Source organism: Hylobates moloch, unplaced genomic scaffold, assembly GCF_009828535.3.
Source record: "Hylobates moloch isolate HMO894 unplaced genomic scaffold, HMol_V3 SCAFFOLD_6, whole genome shotgun sequence".
Classification (NCBI taxonomy): Eukaryota; Metazoa; Chordata; class Mammalia; order Primates; family Hylobatidae; genus Hylobates; species Hylobates moloch.
In genome coordinates, this window is record NW_026652281.1 from 136,227,185 (window position 1) to 136,246,229 (window position 19,045).

The 19,045-nt window shown below is 43.3% G+C and overlaps 1 long non-coding RNA gene and 1 other non-coding gene across 2 annotated transcripts in view; both read left to right on the forward strand.

Moving 5' to 3' along the window:
• Positions 1-19,045, forward strand: part of LOC131383679 (uncharacterized) — a 40,144-nt gene that overhangs the window by 6,230 nt on the left and 14,869 nt on the right. The gene's annotated exons all lie outside the window — the stretch shown is intronic.
• Positions 14,983-15,111, forward strand: LOC116472075 (small nucleolar RNA SNORA68). Its single transcript, XR_004248984.1, has one exon. It is a non-coding gene; the product is annotated as a small nucleolar RNA SNORA68 (small nucleolar RNA).

Sequence of the window (19,045 nt, forward strand, 5' to 3'; positions counted from 1 at the left end):
CCCAGGCTTGAGTGCAGTGGTGCAATCTCGGCTCACTGCAACCTCTGCCTACAGGGTTCACACGATTCTTCTGCCTCAGCTTCCTGAGTAGCCGGGATTACAGGCGTGCACCACCATGCCCAGCTAATTTTTGTATTTTTAGTAGAGACAGGGTTTCACCATGTTGGTGGCCTCGGACCCCTGGCCTCAAATGACCCATCCACCTCAGCCTCCCAAAGTGCTGGGATTACAGGCATGAGCCACCATGCCCAGCCTAGATATTCTTTTGTGACTAGCTTTTTCTGCTTAACATTGTGAGATTCAATTATATTCTCGTGAGGCTACAGTTATTTCGTTTTCATTGTAGTATAGAATTGTCATATGAATAGAATGTGATTTAATCATCCTAGTACTTATGAACATTGAATTTATGAGCATTAAAGTTTCAGTTTGGAGCTATTGGTATGGTGAATCATGCTGCTGTGAACATTTTTGCACTTGCCTTCCTGGTGACCACATGTACACATTTCCCTTGAATTGCTGGGCCACAGGGCTACGTATCTTCAACTTTCTTAGGTAACTCCAAACTGTTTTTCAAGGGGATTGCAGCACCTTGCTTGCCTAATAGCAATCTGGTTCCTGTTGCCCTGTCTCCCAGCCTATGATTGGTATTGTCAGACCTTTTAATTTTAACCATTCTAGTGGGGTTTTTAACTTGCATTTCCCTAATTGCCAATAAAGTTGAGTACTTTTTCGTATTTTGGGGGCCTTTTTAGATTTCCTTTTTGATGAATTGCTCAAATCTTTTACCCAGTTTTCCCTTACGTTGTCCTTTGCTTGTTGTTTTCTTTTGTAATTCTTTGCATATTATGAACGCAAGTCCTTTGTCAATTATATGTCAAGCAAAATGTTCTGTTATGTAGCTTCCCTTTTTAGTCTCAAAATGCTGTCTTTTGAGGAAGATAAATTTTTAGTTTAAATTTAATATTTTTTATGTGTAATGCTTGTTTTAAACCTGTTTTTTCTGTGCTCCACAGCACCATGTCTGTCATAAATTGAGTGCGCATATCTGAACAGATCTGTTTCTGAACTTTCTATTCTATCCCACTGGTTTCTTTGTTTATCCTTGTGCTAACACCAAACTGTTCCAGTGACTCTAAGAAGTTGATATGTGGTAAAGCACATCTTCCCACTTGGTTTTCTTTGTTTTGTTTTGTTTTCGGGAGGATCTTGGCTCTTTGCATTTCCATATCAATTTTGGAATCAGCTTGTTGAGTTTCCTAAGATCCTGCTGAAGTTTTTAGCTTCCACATAGAGATCTTACATATCTCTTATTACATTAATTCCTCCATGCCTTATGCTATTGCTAATGGTAATTTACTTTTTTTTGTTTTTCTTTTTGAAGAGCAGTCTCCCTCTTTCACCCAGGCTAGAGCACAATGGCACAATCTTGGCTCACCATAACCTCCGCCTCCCAGGTTCAAGCGATTCTCCTGCCTCAGCCTCCCAAGTAGCTGGGATTACAGTTGCCCACTGCCATGCCCAGCTAATTTTTGTATTGCAGAGATGGGGTTTCACCATGTTATCCAGGCTGGTCTCAAACTCCTGACCTCAAATGACCTGTCCATCTCAGCCTCCCAAAGTGCTGGGATTACAAGTGTGAGCCACCACATAGGCCGGAAATTTGCATTTTATTGTATGTTAGGTTTTGAGGATGTAACAGTAAATCTCAAGAGTCTCTGACCCCAAGACCTTCCAATGTCTTAGAGTGGGGGCAGACACAAATGATGTAGGTTGGTTATCACAGATATACAAAGTGGTGTGGGTTAGTTGTGATAGAGGTGAGAAAAGGTTACCATGAAAATGTAAATAGTGTGAAGTGGGTGGGATTAGCCCATTTGTGGGTTCTTGAGGTGGTGGGGAGAGACATTCTGAGTGTTGAAAAATACATAGGAGTCAGCTGACCGGGTGCTGACTCACACCTGTAATCCCAGCACTTTGGGAGGTCAAGGTGGGTGGATCACCTGAGGTCAGGAGTTCAAGACCAGCCTGACCACCATAGTGAAACCATGTCTCTACTGAAAATACAGAAATGAGCTGGGCGTGGCCGAGCATGGTGGCTCACGCCTGTAATCCTAGCACTTTGGGGGTCCGAGGCGGGTGGATCACCTGAGGTCAGGAGTTTGAGACCAGCCTGAGCAACATGGCGAAAGCCCATCTCTACTAAAAAAAAAAAAATACAAATATTAGCCGGGTGTGGTGGCATGCACCTGTAGTCCCTCCCAACTACTCAGGAGTCTGAGATGGGATGATGGCTTGAGCCCAGGAGGCGGAGGTTGCAATGAGCCGAGATCACGCCACTGCATTCCAGCCTGGACAAAAAAGCCAGACCCAGTCTCAAAAAAAGAAAAAAAAAATCTTCAAACAACCCATGGAGAGACAACAGCTTCTCACAATAGTTGATCAGTTATAAAAAGCCAGCTAGCTTCTACCAGTTAAGATATCAGTAGCAGTGGTACCGACTGTTCAGATTCTATGAAATTACAACTCCTATGTGTTATATATTCCATAATGTGAAGCAACCTGTGCACCCTACAAACCAGGGTCCCTTCTAAATCACTGCATGGAGTAGTTTCATGGAGTAATAGGAGAATCAGTGATATTGTGGGTCCTCTTTTATCAATTATGTCACTTACTGCTGCATATCCATATATTCTTTTTAATAAACTGCTATATATTTTTTAAAAAAAAGATGTGCACCCTGAAGGGAAAGAATCAAGTTTAGGCACCTGCCAGATGCAGACAACCTGAAGACCACCAGCAACCTGCACTGCCTCAGCTGGCTTCTGTCTAGGTGGGGTCTGATGCAGCTGCTGGTGCCTGGGGAGGATTTAAGTAGGGGAGAGAGAGCATAAGGTGACCACAGGCCCTCACAGGTGCACAGAACTCTCACTTTTTGAATGGAGATTGAGGCATTTAATTAATATCTTGACACATTTCTAATTACCAAAGCCAGACTGATTTTTTACTTAAAGTGAGTAGGACTGCCCACTAATTAAGAATTCTTGATGTCTGTCCAAGTTTCCATTGGAAGGCAGAAAAAAATTACTCCTTCTGAATACTGAAAGGGACAGTGAGTGATAAAATCAGATTGCATTTTGATTGCATCACGAATCTTGCGAGTTACTTCCAGAGTGTAAAGTTCATATAAGAAATGATACACAAAACAATTATGATTGGATCTCAGATTTACAGAGGGAATGGAGGGAAAGATGAGGTAAGCTGGGGCCAGTCCAGGAGTTAAGGAGGGACTTTTCATGCCATGCGAAGGAGTTTGGACTTTAACACGGAAATCAGGGAAATGCTGAGGAGTTGACTTAGAAGAGTAACATTTAGGGCATTTACTATGTTTTAGGTCCTGTACTAGGTAGTTTACATGAATTATCACATTTAATTATCATGAAAAACCTATGAAGTAGATAGTATAATTATTGCCATTCTAAAAATGAGAGAACTGAGGCATAGAGGGGTCAAGTAACTTGTCCGGAGTCACACAGCTAGCAGCAGCAGAACTCAGATACAACCCAGACTTGTCAGGGTTCTATGTGTATATCCCCCATTATGCTGCACCTGCTTCCTGTCCCACTGATAATGCCAGGATAGGTGATGAGTTTGTTCACAGAGTGTAGAACTCAAGCCCCACTGGTGTCTCCTTAGTAATGAATGAATGATTATTTTACCTGAAATGACTATATAAACAAAAGACAATCACACTTCAGGAATCTTCCCTGTGAGTTTTCTTTTTTTGTGTTTTTTGAGACAAAGGCTCACTTTGTTGCCCTAGCTGGAGTGGAGTGCCGTGATCTCGGCTCACTGCAACTTCTGCCTCCCGGGTTCAAGCGATTCTGCCTCAGCCTCCCGAGTAGCTGGAACTACAGGCGTGCACCACCACTCCCAGCTAATTTTTGTATTTTTAGTAGAGATGGGGTTTCACCATGTCAGCCAGGCTGGTCTTGAACTCCTGACTTCAGGTGATCCACCCGCCTCAGCCTCCCAAAGTGTTGGGATTACAGGCGTGGGCCACTACACCAGGCCCCCGTGAGTTTTCTTTGATGTCTGATATGGTTTGGCTGTGTGCCCACCCAAATCTCATCTTGAGTTGTAGCTCCCATAATTCCCAAGTGGGAGGTAATTGAATCATGGGGGCAGGTTTTTCCCATGCTGTTCTCATGATAGTGAATAAGTCTCACGAGATCTGACAGTTTTATAGAGGGCAGTTCCTCTGTACACGTGCTCTTGCCTGCTGCAATGTAAGACATGCCTTTGCTCCTCCTTCACCTTCTGCCATGATTGTGAGGCTCCCCCAGCTATGTGGAACTGTGAGTCCATTAAACCTCCTTTTCTTTATAAATTACCCATTCTCGGGTATGTCTTTATTAGCAGCATGAGAACGAACTAATACAATGTCTCCACGTTGTTTCACAAAATAAGAACGTTTGCTTTGGGTCACAGACTTCTGAGTAGAATGTGGCTACTTAATTACTCTTTCTAAATAGGAAATGGAGGTGGCGGTTAGGAGAGTGCAGACTAGAGTTACTCTAACTGGGTTCGAAGCCTGGTTCTGCCTCTTACCAGCTGTGTGACCTTGGCCAAGGTACTCAACTTTTCTTTGGCTAATTAACTATTTAATAACACCTACCTCACAGGATTTTGTGGTTAGATGTGTCATTATACATATAAAGTACTTAGAACAATGTCTCACACAAGGAAAGCAGCATTGCTATGGTCTGAACGTTTATGTTCCCCCAAAATGCATATGTTAAAATCTATTATCCACTGCAATAGTATTAAGAGATGGGGTCCCTGGGAGGTGATTAGGTCATGAGGGCTCTGTTCTCATAAATGGAATTAGAGGCTTGAGGGAGCTGGTTCGCGCCTTCTGCCATGTGAGGACACGTAGAAAGCACTATCACCAGGAACAGGCTGTCACCAGACAACTGTTGCTGCCTTGATCTTAGACTTGCCAACATCTAGAACTGTGAGCAATACATTTATATTGTTTATAAATTACCTGATCTAAGATATGTTGTTATAGCAGCCCAAACGAAGATAAGCACTTACTATCATCATTGTTATTATTATTATTTTTGGCTTATCATGCTTATACCTTCACTATTCAAAGATACTAAAGATACTATCAGTCAATATTTACTGAGCACATATTCATAGCATCTGTTAGATGCTAGGTGCCATATAAGTGAATTGGAACACACGATTCCTGCAGATGCTAAGTGTGATGTAAATGAACCGTAACATAATTTCTGCCTTCAAGCCTCTTATGACCCAGTTAGATAGATGGACCTACGTATGCTGCCATGTTATAAAGCTGCTTGGTACATATTTTATCCCTTAATTGATTATAAACTCTTTCTGGCATGAGCCATGGTTTATTTCTTTTTGAATCCCTCACTCCTTCTCTCTTCCACTTAGGAGATTGTCTATAGTATGTCTTCAGCTAATTTGTCATCAACTTCCAAAAAACTCATTTTCTTTTTTTCCTTTTTTTTTTTCAAGACAGTCTTGCTTTGTCACCCAGGCTGGAGTGCAGGCACGATCTCGGCTCACTGCAACCTCCACCTCCCAGGCTCAAACAATTCTCCTGTCTCAGCCTCCTGAGTAGCTAGGATTACAGGTACCCGCCACCGTGCTCAACTAATTTCTATATTTTTAGTAGAGGTGAGGTTTCACCATGTTGGCCAGGCTGGTCTCAAACTCCTGACCTCAGGTGATCCGCCTGCCTACTAAGCCTCTCAAACTGCTGGGATTACAGGCGTGAGGCACTGCACCTGGCTGCAAAAACCTTATTTTCAATAATCTTTCCTGCTGACCACTCCTATTAAGGTTCTGGTCCTTTTTCCATAGTGTCTTTTTTTTTTTTTTTTGAGATGGAGTCTCGCTCTGTCACCCAGGCTGGAGTGCAGTGGCACGATCTTGGCTCACGGCAAGCTCCGCCTCCCGCATTTTGCGCCATTCTCCTGCCTCACCCTCTCGAGTAGCTGGGACCACAGGCGCCCGCCACCACGCTCGGCTAATTTTTGTATTTTTAGTAGAGATGGGGTTTCACCGTGTTAGTCAGGATGGTCTCAATCTCCTGACCTCGTGATCCGCCCGCCTTGGCCTCCCAAAGTGCTGAGATTACAAGCGTGAGCCACCGCGCTCGGCCAATAGTGTCTTTACTCAAGTGTTCTTCTCAGCATCAAGCTTCCAATCCACTGACCCTACCAGCTCTTTACATCTTCTCCTTATGTCCTGCCATCTCTCTTCACCCCCCATTGGTTCTATGGTGTGTCATTTAAATGTGCCACTTACAAAGATTCTTGGCTCTCTGTCTGCTCTGCACCTGCACCTGAGTGGCTGATATTGCTGGATAAATCACACAACCAATCACAAATCTCAAATCTGAGCCTTCAGGCCCACTCCACAATCCCACTGCATTGTCCTGGTACATTTGTTTCCCACTCCCAGAGGGGCATGCTCTGCTTTCTTCTCAAACCTTCCACACCACCCATCCTCTCTCTTCCACTATTTTCAGCTGAGTGAGTAGCTGAGAAAATCGAAGTGATCCGGCCGGGCGCGGTGGCTCACACTTGTAATCCCAGCACTTTGGGAGGCTGAGGCGGGCGGATCACGAGGTCAGAAGATCGAGACCACGGTGAAACCCCTTCTCTACTAAAAATACAAAAAATTAGCCGGGCGTGGTGGCGGGTGCCTGTAGTCCCAGCTACTCGGAGAGGCTGAGGCAGGAGAATGGCGTCAACCCGGGAGGCAGAGCTTGCAGTGAGCCGAGACTGCGCCACTGCACTCCAGCCTGGGCGACAGAACAAGACTCCGTCTCAAAAAAAAAAAAAAAGAGAAAGAAAATCGAGGTGATCCATCAAATCCCTTGTCTATCTACCATGAAATGACCAGACCATAGCGATATTTTAGGCCTTCTTTCTTGTACCCTGGTAGAGGTTCCCTGGCTTCAACCAAAGATCAGATTTTCCACTAGCAATCTGAATCTCAGCCTCTTGTTTTTTTTCCAGCATTTAGAATCTGAAATAAATCCCTTTCTTTCTCATACCATCAAGTCCCCTCTCTACTGGGTCATTTCTGCTAGCATACAAACATGATTAGAATGGCGGTTGTTTAAAAAATGTGTCCAAACACGGTGGCTTGCACCTGCAATCCCAACACTTTGGGAGACCAAGGCAGGAAGATTGTGTGAGGCCAGCAGTTTGACACTGGTCTGGGCAACCTTGTAAGATCCTATCTCTACAAAAAAAATTTTTTAATTAGCTAAGCATGGTGGCACACACCTTTAGTGCTAACCTTTGGGGAAGCTGAGGCAGGAGGACCGATTGAGCCCAGGAGTTCAAGGCTGCAGTGAGCTATGATTGTGCCACTGCATCCTGCCTGGGTGAGAGTGAGATCCTCTCCCTTAAAAATAAAAAAATAAAAAAAAATCCCCCCTTTGAATTTCATGCCTCACAACCCTCACCTCCACTTCACTACAAAAAATATCCTGAAAAGTTGTCTATCACAACTGCCTCAACTTCCTACCTTTTATTCTCCCCTTAATCCATTCCAATCAGAATTCAACCCCAAATATTTCACTGAAAGTTTTCTAGCAAGATCATGAAAGACTTCCTCACCAAATCCAGTGGTCCCTTGTCAGTACTGATCTTATTCTACTTGTCACCAGCCATTTCAAAGAGTTGACCATCTCCCCACCTGTTTTTTTGTTTGTTTGTTTGCTTGTTTGTTTTGTTTTGTTTGAGATGAAGTTTTGCTCTTGTGGCCCAGGCTGGAGTGTAGTGGCACAATCTCGGCTCATTGCAACCTCCGCCTCTCGGGTTCAAGCGATTCTCATGCCTCAGCCTCCCAAGTAGCTAGGATTATAGGCATGCGCCACCACGCCTGGCTAATTTTTGTATTTTTAGTAGAGATGGGGTTTCACCATGTTGACCAGGCTGGTCTTGAACTCCTGACCTCACGTGATCCACCTGCCTTAGCCTCCCAAAGTGCTGGGATTATAGGTGTAAGCCACCACACCTAGCCAATTATCTCCCCCTTTTAAAAACACTTTCTCCTCCTGATTTTTTCATTAGATGCCTAAGGCTGCTATAACAAATGACTACAAATTGAATGGCTTAAGATAAAAGAAATTTATTCCCTTACAGTTTTGGAGGCTATAAGTTCAAAATCAAGGTGTCAGCAAGGCCATGCTCTCTCTGAAGTCTTTAGGGAAGAATCTTTCTGGACTATTCCTAACCTCTGGTCACTCCTGCCAGTCCTTGGTGTTCCTTGGCTTGTAGCTGCCTCACTCCAGTCTCTGCTTCTGTCATCACATGGCCTTTTTGTAAGGACACCAGTCATTGGATTCAGGACCCACTGTAATCAGTATGACCTCATCTGAACTTATTAGATCTAACTAATTAAGTCTGTAAAGACCCTATTTTCAAATAGGGTTACATTCTGAAATTCCAGATGGGCATGAATTCTGGGGAGAATACTGTTTAACCTACCACAGTTTCTGTGACTGCATGCCTTCCCAGTTTTTCTTCTACCTCATTAGCTGTTCTTTCTCACTCTCATTTGAGGGCTACTTTGCCTTAGCTGTAAATGTTGGAGTGACCCAAGGCTTGGCTCAGAGCCCTTTCGCCTTCTGTAAACACACTAGATCCTGAGGGGATATCATCCACTCCCATGGTTTTAGAATTCCACTAATGACTCCCAAATTTGTGTTCCAGCCCTCAGCTGTACCCTCAGCTGTGTCCAAATCCCAGCCTCTTATTGATGATAGTAGTTAACACTTATTGGACACTCCCTACATACCAGACCCTGTCTTAAGGTCTTTATATGTATTAACTCATTTAATCCTCACAACAAATTTACGGGGTAAGTACTGTTTTTATCCCCAATTCATAGATGAAGAAACTGAGGCACAAAGAGTTTAAGTAAATTGTTCAAACCTACATAGGTAGGAGCCAGGGTTTGAAACTGGCTAAGCTGAGTTCAGAGTCTGCTCTCTTCACCACCACTTGTTCTGCCTTTCCTCTGGGATCCATGCTTATATATCCCAACACATACTCGACATCTGCACCCAGATGTCTAATAGGCATGTTGGAGGTGAATTAAATAGGACGTTGGACTCCTGCCGCTTACCTCCACCTTAATCTTTCCTTCCCTGGTTCCACATCTCAGCATATGACACCACCAACCCAGATCTAGAAGTCAAGTTCAAATTTGATTCTCCTGTTTCCCCATTTACCCTAGTCTTCATTCCCGTGCCCAGCCAATCCATCAGCAAGCCCTACTGGCTTGACCTCAAGCATAGATCTCCAATCTGTCCACTTCTCTCCATTTTCACTACCATCCTAGTTCATGCTGAGCTATCATTTCATGTTACTGCAATTAAATTCTACCTAGTCTTTTTGCTTTCACCTCTGTAGTCTAGCCCTAACCCAGTGGCTAGATACATTTCTGAAAGATAATCAGACCACGACATGGCCCAGTTTCAGAGCCTTCCAGGTGTCCCTTATGTTCAAAATGCATACTCCTGTTCCTTGCCCACAGGGCACAGCCTGACCTGGCACCTTTGCCTCTCTGCTCTCATCTCTTACCACTCTCCTCCTTAGTTCTCCAGCTTGAGTCACGGGCCTCACTTATGCTTTTCCAGGAACCCCAACCCATGCTTGCATCAGGCCCTCTGCACCTGTTCACTCTCCTGACAAAAATGGTAGCAGAAATGCTCCATCCTCACATCTTCCCTTCATTCAGACCTTGGCTCAAACATCACATGCTCAGACAGGACTTTTCTGAATCACGACTTTTTTTTTTTTTTTTTCCAAGACAGGCTCTCACTCTGTCACCCAGACTGGAGTGCAGTGGCACCATCTTGGCTCACTGCAACCTCTGCCTCCTGGGTTCAAGGATTCTCCTGCCTCAGCCTACCAAGTAGCTGGGATTACAGGTGTGTCCCACCATTCCTGGCTAATTTTTGTATTTTTAGAAAAGAGGGTTTCACCATGTTGTCCAGGCTGGTCTTGAACTCCTGACCTCGGTGATCCGCCCAACTCAGCCTCCCAAAGTGCTGGGATTACAGGCGTGAGCCACAGCACCCAGCCTAGGGCCTTCCTGAATCACTATCTAATGTTGTTCTGTTGTACCCTGATCACTTTCTCTCACACACTGCCCTACGTTTTTTGTTTGTTTTTCCTTTGAGACTGGGTCTCACTCTGCTGCCCAGCCTTGAGTGCAATTCCACTATCTCGGCTCACTGCAACCTCCACCTCCTGGGTTCAAGCAATTCTCCTGCCTCAGCCTTCCGAGCAGCTGGGATTACAGGCACCTGCCACCATGCTCGGCTACTTTTTGTATTTTTAGTAGAGACGGGTTTTGCCATGTTGGCCAAGCTGGTCTCGAACTCCTGACCTCAAGTGGTCCACCCACCTCGGCTTCCCAAAGTGCTGGGATTACAGGTGTGAGCTGCCATGCCTGGCCTGTTTGTATTTTAATAGCCTTTATCACTATTTAAAAATACCTCATTTGTGTTTTATTCATTTGGACAGAGAGCTTTTCATTTACATTTGTATCCCCAGTGCCTAGAATGGTGTCCAATACAGACTAATTACTCAATATGTATTTTTAAAGGGATGAGTGAATGAAACTGAGTGTACAGACAAGTGAGGTCAATCATGGAAGGTTGTTTGTGGATCAGTTTTAAGGCATAGTTTGAAAGAGGGGAAGATGTTTTACTATAGTGGAGAAAGGACATTTTTAGCAAAGAAAACAATATATTCAAATAAATGATCTGATCTTAAATAAGTGACAGACAGAAGCTGATAACTATATTAATTCAGGTGATATAGAAAGTTGGTGACTACAGGAATAAAATTAGCTTATGAGAGCAGGGAGTCATCACTTAGATATTGAATGTCAAACTAAGGAGTTTAAATTCATTAATGACTTCAACAAATCTTTATTGATTTTCTTTTGGATGCAGGTACTATTCTAGGTACTTTTTGTACAATAATGAACAAGCAAGATATAATCCCTGTCCTCATGGTATTTACAGTCTAGTGGAAAACTGACATCAAATACTATTCCATAAGCATTAATACAAATGGTCAAAGTGTGTGCTGAGTTAATATTTTGGAAAATTACTCATTGTGTGTTTTGTTCCCAGCATTATTTGTTCTCCTTTGGCTCTTACCCATTCAATCAGCTCGGTATTCTGCAGGTAATGATGCAGAATATAGATGAATTGCAGAATCCAATATATAACTAACAAAAACCTTGTCCTAGCTCTTGAGTTCCAAAATCCCAGTTTTCAGTAGGCATAGAATATAGCTTCTGTCATGAATAGTGATTTGAGAAGATACTCAATGAATCAGAGCAAGGCTATTCTGGCCCAGAGACTGGCAACTTTTCCCCAGTATGGAGGAGAGTCAGAGGGAAGTGATTAGAACTTAGGTGGTGTTGGATCTTAGCAAAATGGAGCCTCCACCCCATCTCATCGCCCAGGCCAAGCTCCAGGGGACGACAAATTCAAGATTAGTTTGGACTTCATAAGAGCAGAGGAGACTGGTGCTCACATTCTCCAGGCCCAGCCCAGCAAGTTGACCAACATTGAGTAGAAATGGCTTTGTAGAAGCCTTTGCACTTGGACTTTGAAACCTCACAGATTCTGCCTGTGCTTCTCTTTGGTGCAGAAGAGCAAAGTGATCTCTAGGCACACAGGAGTAGTGCTCCAATGAAGCACAGCATTGTTTTTCTGACAGCAAATCTGTCATTTTCCAGGGACCACCAATTCTCCAATTCTTTGATACCAACCGGGTGTCCAATAATTCAATTCAACTCTGATACCAATTACTTGGAGTCAGTGCAGACCTCACAAGTTATGGGCTCAGTTGCATAACAATGCCTCCACTTCACATGTTAGCTGGATATGGGGCTCCAAGCTAACTGAACCTCTGCTCAATCAACTACAAATTTGGGGATTCCCATGACCCTCCCTGTATTAGCTTGTTTTCACGCTGCTGATAAAGACATATCATGCTGATAAAGAACAGCATGGAAAAGAACTGAGCCCCTGATTCAATTATCTCCCACCAGGTTCCTCCTACAACACAAGGCAATTCAAGATGAGATTTGGGTGGGGACACAGCCAAACCATATCACTCCCCACCCTCCACCAGGTTTGATAATTCACTAGAAAGACTCACAGGACACAGGAAAGCACTATACTTACCACTGCACTTTTATTATAAAGAATATGATTCAGAAACAGCCAAATGGAAGAGATGCATAGAGCTAGGAAGGGAGTGGAAGGTGGACAGAAAGCCCATGCCCTCTCTGGGCATCCACCCGCCCAGCACATCAATATGTTCACAAACTCAGAAGATCCCTAAACCTTGTTGTGCAAGAGATTTTACTGAAGTTTCATTATGTAGGTGTGATTGATTGGGCATTGGTGATTGAACTCAATCTCCAGACCCTCTTCCCCTCCCCACGGTTAGGGGTTAGGGGATGGGGCTGAAAGTCGCCTGGTGATCAGCTCTATCCTGAAGCTCTCTAGAGGTTAAGAATTCTCTCATTAGCATCCGGTCAGGTATGATTCAAAGAGGCATGTTATGAATTACAAAAGACAGTCCTATTAGGAAATTCTAAAGATTTGGAAACCCTTGTTCCCTGCGTAACTACTCCACCCAAGGCAAGTCTCAAGCTGTCCAACTTGATGTCACTGAGTTCACCTGGAACCCAGATGAAATCTCAGGAGGAAAGGGAAGGGCGAATACTGACTCTATATCATTTTCAATTCCTGTTGAATAAAGGTTCAAATTATAAATTAAAACCTACTCTTCCTTTCCCTCCCTCCCTCCCTCCCTTCTTTCCTCTCTCCCTCCCTTGCTTCTTCTCTCTCTCTCTTTCTTTCTTTCTTTCTATCTTTCTTCTTTCTTTCTTTCTTTCTTTCTTTCTTTCTTTCTTTCTTTCTTTCCTTCTCTCTCTCTTTTTTTTTTTTTTGAGATAGAGTCTCGCCCTGTCACCCAGGCTGGAGTGCGATGGCGTGATCTCGGCTCACAGCAACCTCCACCTCCCAGATTCAAGCAATTCCCTGCCTCAGCCTCCCGAGTAGCTGGGACTACAGGCACACGCCACCACATCTGGCTAATTTTTTATATTTTAGTAGAGATGGGGTTTCACCATGTTGGCCAGGATGATCTCCATCTCCTGACCTCGTGATCCGCCCGCCTAGGCCTCCCAAAGTGCTGGGATTACAGGCATGAGTCACCACGCCCGGCCTCTCTTTCTTTCTTTTGTTCACAAAGTCAACAGTGGCTGAGTGCCCATGTGTTTCACAGTGCTTTTCTAGTATATTTTTAAAAGGTGGCACCAGGGCACTTCTGCTAAAATGGATCTGTCGTTCATGGAGGAGCTGGGGGTAATGGCTCTGGAAGTGTGGGGAGACCAACAGCTGACAGGGATCAGCCCTTTCAGTCCAAGTGGGACACTGCTGCCTACATTATCTTCCTCACCTTCGTCAGCACCGTGTTGTTCTTGCTGTTGCTCATTATCATCCACTGTTGCTGCAGCTACTGCTGCAACTCCCCTAGATCCCAGAAAGTGAGCCCCCAGAACAAAAAATTCCAGTAGGGTGGGTAACTTGGCCCTGGTACCTTAACACCATGAGTCACTGCCAGCCCTTTCCTGTATGTCTTGCCTTGTAGCAAGTAACAATCCCATGCCTTGTGTTCACCTAGAAAAATTAATTAAATTAATGGTGAGTCACATATTTAGAAAATAAGAGTTTTTGCAGAACTGTGTTTGTAGATTGAGATCCATTCCTGTCATTAAGACTAATCTTACCATTGTAAATAGAGCTATACAAAACTACAAAGAGATTTATGGAATTCCAACTGGATTCTATTTATATATCAATAAGAGCTGAGCCTGGCCTGCTCGGAAGAATAAGAAGATAATTTAGAATAGAATAAAGCCATTCAAAGAGTAAATCAATCCAATCTCAAAGTGAAAGAACCTAGGAGAAGGGTTGCAGACCCAGATTTCACTGGAATTAGGGACGTGAACATGGGACCCTTTCTGGCTATGAAATTCCTGTAACTAGGCCTCATAACTGGGCCTCAGTATGTTGGGAGAACACAAAACCCTGAGTCCCAGCCAAATCCAGGGTCAATTTGTATCCTCAGTGACCTCCTCCTGAAAACTACACCAAATGTTTGGTGGAGTATAACTGTTTGCTTCATCTGCCCATTTTAATTCTAGGAGGATCTGTAATTGAAAATAAAAGAGTGAATTATGAAAACTGATTAAGCCAAACCCATTGTATTCATATATTCATGCTAAGTTGAGGAACACCTTGTGCACTTGCTATTTGGAATATGTGTAATTATTTGGAGAATTTATTAATAGCAGATGAGCGAATCAAACAGAATTGCTTTATAATTTAATATATAATATTTAATTAAATAATTGATTAACTTCTGACTTTAAGTCAGGAGTTTGAGACCAGCCTGGCCAATATGGTGAAACCCCATCTCTACTACAAATACAAAAATTAGCTGGGTGGTGCTGCGTGCCTGTAGTCCCAGCTACTTGGGCAGCTGAGGCAGAGGAATCATTTGAACCCGAGAGGCGGAGGTTTCAGTCACAGTGAGCCGAGATTGTGCCACTGCACTCCACCCTGGGCAAAAGAGCGAGACTCCATCTCAAAAGAAAAAAAAAGAATTAAAATAAAGTTTGTAAAAGGGGTCACACATTAATCAAAGGCCCCCTTAAAAGTGACTTATTTATTCATTAATAGAACAATGTGATTTTTATTTTGAATTTTAAAGCTTAAGGACAAATAGTCTTTTGATCTTATAACCTTAAATGGAATATTAATTTCTAAAAACCAAACTCATCATAAATAATCTTTTCTGGTCATAAAAACTGCTATCACTCATACCTAAACCCAAGAATCACTTTCTTATAGTGATGATTTAAACAGATGCAAACAGCAAGCACATCTTGTCACCTTTGCGGGGCTGTGGCTGTGCCCCTCACAGTAAATTTGGAGGTTCTACATCCCTGGTGAAAATTAAAAAAAAAAAAAAAAGCCTGCCATCATTGACACCAAAACACTCATAATGACAGTACCCACTATAATGCTTAGAAGTGAAAAAATAACGTGCCATGAAAGAGACTAATTGAAGGGGCTTAATTTAGATCAGGGATTCAAAGAAGATCTCTCTGGAAAGTGCCTTGTGAGCAGAGACTTCAGAAAGAAAGTTTAACCAGAGGAAAATCAAAAAGAAGAGCGGTCCAGGTGGGATCCTAGAGAGAGCTTAGTATGGCAGAGGAATTGAAGGAATTTGGGAAGTTCAGAGAAGCTGGAACCAAGTAAGTCAGAGGGAGATTGGCATGGATGGGACAGAAGAGGAAGCTGCAGTCAGATCATGCAGGCCTTTGGAGACCAGGTTAAACCATATGTTATATAAACACAAATATTATACAAATCCCTAAATGTAATGGAAAACCTCTGAGGATTTTAAGCAGAGGTCGGGGTGCTGAGTATGGTTGAATAGCCTGGGTATTGCACAACTCCATGTTGCTCCAGTGGCATAGTTCCTGGTGTGATGCAATATTGCCTCCGGGCAGGTAACACAATCAAATTAGTGTTAACCAATTACTCTGGTTGCTGTAGGGAGAAGAACTGTAGAGGTAATAGTGGAACCAAGGAGATCATTTAACTAGCTAATGCAGACACCAATCAAGTAGCCCACCCAACACAGTATTTGTGGTGATAGGGAAAAGTGGACAGACTGTTTTTTTTTTTCTATTTCCATGGCAGACAGTAGAAGTCTGGGTAGATTTCTGAATCTGAGAATAACCTGTCTTAAATGGTGCTTGAGAAAAATTAATCGTCCATCCAGAAATGTGCTAGAGCTGATATACAGCAGCTTGTATTGGTTCAGTAGAGACAATGGGTTCCACCTTTCCCCAGCTCCTCATTCAGTGACATCAAGTTGATAGCTTGAAATCTGCCTTGGTGGGAGTATTTACACCATGGAGATTGGCAAACACTACCAATAGAGCCTCTTTCCCCAGAGAGCTGATTGTGAAACATTTACCAGCACACCAGTGCTTCCAGTGCTTTTCACTATCTCAACACTGGAATACTATTTAAAGAATCACTGCATATAATATGATATGATGTCAAAGAACATTCATATGGGTCTTATGAAACCTTAAGAAAGGAATGGTTATGAGAGACACTGGGAAGAAAATATCTGTAAGACTTGGTGGTGCTTTGTAAATAGTGGTAATGGGAAGAGAGGAGCAGATTGTATTTTCTTCCCTGGAATAGGAATCATTTCAAAGCATATATCTTTGATGAAGATTACAGACAGAACATTTCACAATTTGGTTGCCTGTCCTCTGTATTTTAAATGTCCCTGCTTCTGCTGTCAAGGATTTCAAGTGCCTTTTAAAAATTCCATATTGTGGTAGCTCTGAGTTCTGAATTCTATCACTATTTACTGGTGCAGTTAAATGAATAAAATAATAATTGAATACAAGACTCTCAGTCACTGTCTTGCAGAAACAGAAGCTCTGCAGAGAGCTGGAGAAGAGCATGCTTTAAAACTGAAAAATGTCTTCCACTTTGTAAATTTGTAGCATCAAGGCAGTGGTGTTGAAGACCAACCTGAGCCTTCCATATATATGTGAAAGGTTCACATAAGGGTTTCTAAGGGGTACCAGGAAAGGAAGTGGAGGGAGACCCTAAGGGCATACTCCAAATATTATTTTTCCCATGAAAATAAGTGTTCGGCAGAATTTAAAGCTTATGTCACAAACACAATGTAAACACCTTTCTCATCAATATTGTGACAAGTATTTTCCTAGATCCCGGAGATATGAAAATGAATAATGTAGTGTTTCCTCGGATCTCAGTGAATAAAAAAGTGAATAAGACTACTTCATTTGGCACACAGTAATTGGGAGAGACAAAATCATGAACAGATTAATTAGAGTACAATGTGGCCAATGCAGAAATTTAGTATTTAGAAGATACCACGGAAGCCCAACGAAGGGCATGTGACTCAGCCTTGGGTGAGCAGGGACAGCTTCCTGGGGCAAGCGATATTTAAGTTGAAACTTAAAGAGTAGGGGTAAACCAGTTACAGTGTGTGTTTGGAGTAGAGGGAATTCCAGGCAGAGGGAAGAGCATGAGAGAAGACACAGAAACGAGGAACAACAGAGTGATTTGGCCTTAGCGCCTTGGCTGAAGGGCAGATGGGGATAAGGAGAGGAGGGTGGAGGCCTCCAAGTTTTCAGTGGAGTACCAAGGAGTAGGGCAATTTGAGTGGATCATGCTGGGTGCAGGCAAAAAGTGGGTAGACTGTCTGTTGAGTATTAGAAAACAATAATAAAACTGACCACGTTGCCAACGATGCTAAACAATGATAACACGCTCCTCTCTATCAAGGTGGCTACCCCCTGGGTACACCACTGCATGTTTTTCTTGAAGGTCTGGGGCAAGGAAGTGATGCAGTCAGACTCCTGAGCTGTGCAGATCTGGAGATGTCAGCCTCAATAATATCTAAGTGAGAGAACTTTTTCTTGCATCCCCCTCCCCATCCTAGACAGATAGAGAGTGGCTCTACTAAACATCCTCAAAGCACTGAGCATTTTTCCTTAATAACCAAGCAGTTTGTAATTATATCCACCACTGAAGAGAAAGAATGCAAGAGAAAAATAGAGGTTTTCAGAAGATATATAGAATTTGGGACAAGTTGAGTTTTATTGGCTTGTGGGAGATCAAGGACAGATATACAGCAACAAGACATGGATTTTGGACTAAAGCTGTAGGTTCAAAAGTCATTAGCATAGAAGTGGCGGTTAAATCCTTGGGAGTGGATGTGGTAACCTGCGAAAAACTGAGAAAGACAGTGGGCCAAAAGTGGAATGCTAGAAGCTGAATATTTCGTGGACAGATGATGGAACAAATATCCAAAAAAAAAGACAATGAAGAAATGCTCAGAGACCTAAGAAGAATCTGGACAACACAAAGTTGTGGCAAGATTTTCCAGGACCAAAGGAAGAGAAAGAACTGGAGATAATGCAGAAAACTAAAATATCAGTAAGTGTCTATGAGAAAGAAGTCAAACCCATGTCATGTGTGTTGAAAGGAAGTTGGTGAGAAAATGGGGAAGCAATGGCGGAAACCCTGGAAAAATCTGGGAATGACAGAATCCCATCTAGGATTCTCCAGAGGGACAAAACTAATAGGAAATATGTCTATGTGAAAGGGAGTTTATTAAGAAGAATTGACTCACACAGTCAGAGGTAAAGTCCCACGATAGGCAGTCTGCAAGTTGAGGAGCAAGGAAGTCAGTAGTGGATCAGTCCGAGTCCCCAAACCTCAAAAGTAGGGAAGCCGTGACCAAAGGCTCGAGAGCCCCTTGGCAAACCACTATTGTAAGTCCAAGAGCCGAAGAACTTGGAGTCTGATGTTCGAGGGCAGGAAGCATCAAGCACTGGAGAAAGATGAAAGCTGGAAGACTCAGCAAGTCGGCTTCTCCCACCACCTTCTGCCTGCTTTATTCTAGCCCAGTTGGCAGATGATTGGATGGTGCTCACCCACATTGAGGGTAGTTCTGCCCACTGGGAAGATTTCCCTTTGCCACTGTCCTTCAGGGATATCCTAGAAAGAGACTGTAGTGCTGCACCTGTCCACTTTTGGGTGGTACCTGCATATCATGCAGAACCACCTGTAAACCAGGCCCTAGTCTTCTCTTCCTGTGTAGACTGATCGTAGGGAATTCCCCATGAGGCCATCGGTGCAGGCTTGGGGAGAGAAGACAGGGTGGCAGGAGTGGAGACCATGGGCATTTGAGCCATTTCCTTATGTAACTTACTTGTGCCTTCTAAGCAGCTCAGGTCGCATGGTGACTTGATGACCCATAATCAAACCTTCAGTTTCTACCGAAGCCCAGTATCAAGCCAAAAGTTGTCTCTC